At 41.8% G+C, this 5,000-nt stretch overlaps 1 protein-coding gene across 1 annotated transcript in view; it reads left to right on the top strand.

Annotated features, from left to right (window-relative positions):
* The window catches only part of COL22A1 (collagen type XXII alpha 1 chain), a gene marked incomplete at both ends in the record, with an annotated part of 240,887 nt that overhangs the window by 152,441 nt on the left and 83,446 nt on the right, over positions 1–5,000 (top strand). The window lies entirely within an intron of this gene.

Below are 5,000 nucleotides of genomic sequence, written 5' to 3' on the forward strand. Positions count from 1 at the left end.
AGAAAAGCATGCTGATTAGTTAATCTTAGGAGCATTTTAGATAAGACTCTCCATCTTCTTTGGCCACCCCTGGGGACACAGGTTTTTGCCAATATTTACCTAGGGTTGAGCTTCCAAACCTTGCCCCAAAGGTGACTCTCAGGACAGGTGCAGGGCTTCATTCATAGGACTCTAGTCTCATGCTGACCATGGACACATCTAGGTAGGTGCCCTGGGATGCAAAGGAGGGGGTGCAGTAGCCATACAATGATCACCTCCTTCCTTTTCCAGGGCTTCCATTTTTCTCTGTGTAAAACCAAGAGCTGTGTATGTACAAGTTGTCATTTAGATGAAAACCTGGGATTTCTTCTATTGATGGGCAGAGGATCAATTTTTAAATATGTTTCTACTATCACTTCTGGTTGGGAGCTCTCCTTTCTAAATGGAACAGGCTTTCTGCCATTTCTAATAACAGTTCCTCCAGCATATGTAAAGTGGACCAAGCTCTGCCAGGACACCTGCCATTATTTTGCCTGATCTTTGTTATAGTCTGTGATTAGACACCATTATTCTGTCCTGATTACAGAGGAGGAAACTGAGGCTTGGAGAGGTTCAGACACTTGGCTGGGTTACATCTAGGGAGAAGAACAGCTTTTGGAACTGAGTTGTTCTTAACTCTGAGGCTGTGAATCGTAAATAGCTTCTGCCATCCCTGTAGACCAAGGCACATGCCTCATGCCCTGGAAGGGAGCTTTGCAACCCTGGCTGATTTTCCCTGTACATAGTCAAAGCTACCATGAGATCTTTTTATTTGTTTATTTGTTTATTTTTGTCTAGGACAGGGAGAGCCGTATCCCACCTGGGCACAGGCCCCTGCACCTGTGGCCTCTGCTCCATCAGCTGCCACACCAGGCACTCACCCAGTGCTATGTCTCCACCCCATGCACCCCACTCTGCTGTCATCTTCCTCCATTGTTCCTAGATTGTCAAGGTTGTCACCCTGGTCTACAGCAAACCCCTGACCTCCCTTCTGTTCCCTCCACCCTCTCCATTCCATAGCCACAGCTCTATTCCTAGAGCCTGGACCTGAGCCCATCTCTTGCCTATTCAGATGCCTCCAGGCCTCTCCCAAGAACAGAACCTGGAACCTGTGAAGTCCCTCCTGCATTCTATTCCTCTGTGCAGCAACCTTACTGTTCCTTCTGGGCATTGAACTTCCCTCTCCCAGGGACACCTTTGCTCTCTTCTTCACAGTGAAGGCCACCAGCTTCAAACCTCTTCTCTGTTGCCCTCTGTATAAAGATTATCCCAATTCTCGGAGCGGGGGGCAATACCAGTACTCCTGGCATCTCAGACCCTGGCCCATGAAGCTCTTAGAAGCTCTCAAGAGAGGGCTTTTCCTCATGTTCCCTGAATTAGTGCATCTGCCACAGTATGTAGCACAGGCCTGTTACATCAAAGGCAATCAGGAAACAGATCGTGGGGAATAAAAAGCGCTTTTTTTTCTGATATATGCCTATGGGAGGAGGAAGAGTGAGATTTATTGACTTTGTAAAGAAGGAAAACTATTTTTAATACCACATTATAGCAGACAAACATAAAAAAAGCTACTTGTGACATCTAAAACTCCTTGGGGCTTTCACTAACTATTGTTGTCAGCAAATAATGCATGTATACATATATGTATGTATTTATGTGTGTTATATATGCATGTATTTGTGTATGTAGGTACAGATGCACACAAAACCACATGTCTATTTAAGACAGAGATATGTTCTACATTGCTAGGCAATTTGTCATTGTGAAAACACCATGCAGTGAGCTCACCAAACTAAGGTGCCTGTGATGTCACTAAACAACAGAATCTCATGGGACTGTCATTGTCTATGCAGTCTGTCATTGGCCAAATTACTATTATGTGGTCTAAATACACTTTTATAGTGGAGGATTTCAGATTTGTCCAAAGTAAGCAGAATCGTAAACTGAACCCACATATGGCCGTACAGACTCCCAGTCAGGACACTGTCTTCCTTTACCCAAAAGTTTTTCAGAGTCTGTTTCAGACATCTCAGCATTTTATCTGTAAAGATTTCAGCATATATTTCTAATTGTTTTTAAACACTTTTCTAAGTGTATACCAGACACGCATCATTTTGTCTATAAATATTTTAGTATATATTTGTAAAAGAAAAAAATCTCTTTAAAAGTAACCATATCTTTATTATCTCATGCCCCACTACACTTATAACCTCACCTAGTACCTAGTATTCAGTCCCTGCTCATATTTCTAATAGTCTCCTAAATGCCAGACCTGGAAAGTTTTCTCTTTTTTGAATTAAGAGCCAAGCAAAGCTAAAAATAGCAATGGTGGATCTTTAGAACAACTTTTGACTGATATCTCAGTGTCCCCTTTATTCTATTTTGTTATTTTTGAAATCAATTTACTGATAAAAATCAAGTTTAATTTTTGGCTTTAGAGAATTTCCCACAGCATGAGGTTTGCTAATTTAATAGTTTATCATGTTCCTCTGCTCTTTAGCTCTAATTATCTGATACTCAAATCTAGATGCTTGATTAGATTTGGGTTTGGTGATCTGTCAAGACTTCACAGGTGGTGTATTCTTCCATCATGAGGCATGCCATGTCTGGCGCATTCTCTATTTGTGATGTTTGCACCTTTTGATGTCCAGAGCTTCCACCAGTCAGCACATCAGGGCTTGCAAATGGGTGCTATTCTAGTTCTATCAAGTCTTCCTTCTTCATTAGCTTTAAAGTGCTGTATAGAGAGAGCTCCCTCATTTATCATCTGTCTACCCAGTATATACTGCATATGGAAAGGAGAATATAAAAGTTTTACCATTAATGGTTTTCAAATAATGATTCAGTTTCCTGACTTCTTGCAGAAAGTTGAGTTAGGTGTTATCTTATGCTAATAGGAGCCTATTTTCCGGGAATGATGGTGCACGCTTGTAATCTCAGCATTTGGGAGGGTGAGACAGGAGGATTGTGGTTCATGGGCAGCCTCAGCTACTACTTAGTGAGTCCATTTGCAACTCAGTGAGACCCCGTTTCAAAATAAATAATAAAAAATAGGAGCCGGGCTTGGTGGCGCACGCTTGTAATCCCTGCGCTTGGGAGGCGGAGACAGGAGGATTGTGCAGGTTCGTAGCCAGCTGCACTGGTTTAAGAGACCCTGTTTCAAAAAATATAATATAGGTCTGGGAGTGTGGCCTGGAGGTAGAAGGGCTTCCAGGAACCCCAGTACCACCAAAAAAATAAATAAATAAATAAAATAAAATAAAATAAAGCTGCGGGTGTCGCTCGGAGATAGAATGCCCTGGGTTCCACCCCCAGTACCACAAATAAATAAATAAATAATAATAATAATAATAATAATAATAATAATAATAACCTATTCATTGTGAAGCTCGGTGCTTCTTGACATAGGCTCTCAGTCTCTGAGTGTGTCCTTGTACTCTCAAATGACAAGATGTTTTAAGCTGGCGGAGTAGATTCTTTGTCCAGCTTTCCGACCAGTAATTTACTCAGAGTCACCATCCCTTTTGGTAAAAACTGGTAAAGTGGCTTTGCAACAAAGAAACCAGAGGGCATATTCTTGGAATAGAGGTCTGTGATTGTCAAAGTCACATTTAGGCTTCAGGTTTAGGAACTATATTACAAAGTCATTATATAAGCTAGTATAATGCACACACTTATAGTCCCAGTACTTGGGAGGCTGAAACAGAAGAATTGCAGGTTTGAGACCAGCCACAGCAAATTAGAGAGACACTGTTTCAAAAGAAACATATATATTTTTTAAACGAGCTGAGGTAGAGCTTGGAGGAAAAATGCTCCTGGTTTATTGCCCACTACCAACACACAGACAAAAGGAGGAAGAGGAGGAGAAGGAAGAAGAGGAGACGGAAGAAGAGGAGGAGAAATAGGAAGAGGAGGAGATTCTACAATCTTCCTTCTCCACATTATTTTTTATTCATTAAAAATAGATAAAATAGTCGGGTGTGGGGGCGCACGCTTGTAATCCCCGCGCTTGGGAGGCAGAGACAGGAGGATTGCGCAGGTTCGAAGCCAGCCGCACGCGCTGGCTTAGGAGACCCTGTTTCTAAATAAAAATATAAAATAGGTCTGGGAGTGTAGCCCGGAGGTAGAAGGGCTTCCAGGAACCCCAGTGCCACCAAAAAAAAAAAAATATATATATATATATATATAAATATATATATATATATATATATATATATATATATATATATATATATATAAAATAGCTACAGGAATGGGAAGACTTGAATTGAAGACCTTGGGATCCAAAATCTACTCTTCAAAGTGGATTTTATATGAAATGACAAAAAGGAATCCAGAGCCTAGTTTAGTGAGCAGTTTAAATGTTTGAGGTGAGGCCGGGCGTGGTGGCGCACGCTTGTAATCCCTGTGCTTGGGAGGCGGAGACAGGAGGATTGCGCAGGTTCGAAGCCAGCCACGCTGGCGTAAGAGACCCTGTTTCCGAATAAAAAATAAAAATAGGTCTGGGAGTGTAGCCCGGAGGTAGAAAGGCTTCCAGGAACCCCAGAGTAATGCTACAATGACATGCCAGCATTCCCCAGGCCAATGATAAACGGTCCCTTACCTATTTTCATTGAAGAGTATATACATAGCCACATTGAGGACTGCTTTAAGATGAGCAAAATTCAAATGCATATATGTTGGTCCAAGTGTATTCTTAATTGACAATTTGACCATGAATGCCTTGCAATGAATAGAGAAACTGCCTCTGAGACTCACAGAGTAAAGGTCTGACTCTCAGCCCATAATTTCACCCACTAGGCTTTGGCCAAGTTTTTTTTAATGGCTATTAGCTCATTTTTCCCATCTGTAGCAAAAGGATGTTGGTGATACCTGCATGCAGGCTTCTGCGAGCGGTTAGAGTGAAGCTATATGTAACGTAGCTAGGACCTCTCCTGGAATGCTGTTTTAGCCAATATTCTCACACGTGTGCCTCAATAAGC

The sequence above is a fragment of the Muscardinus avellanarius genome (assembly GCF_963383645.1).
Source record: "Muscardinus avellanarius genome assembly, chromosome: 4".
In the NCBI taxonomy this organism is placed as follows: domain Eukaryota; kingdom Metazoa; phylum Chordata; class Mammalia; order Rodentia; family Gliridae; genus Muscardinus; species Muscardinus avellanarius.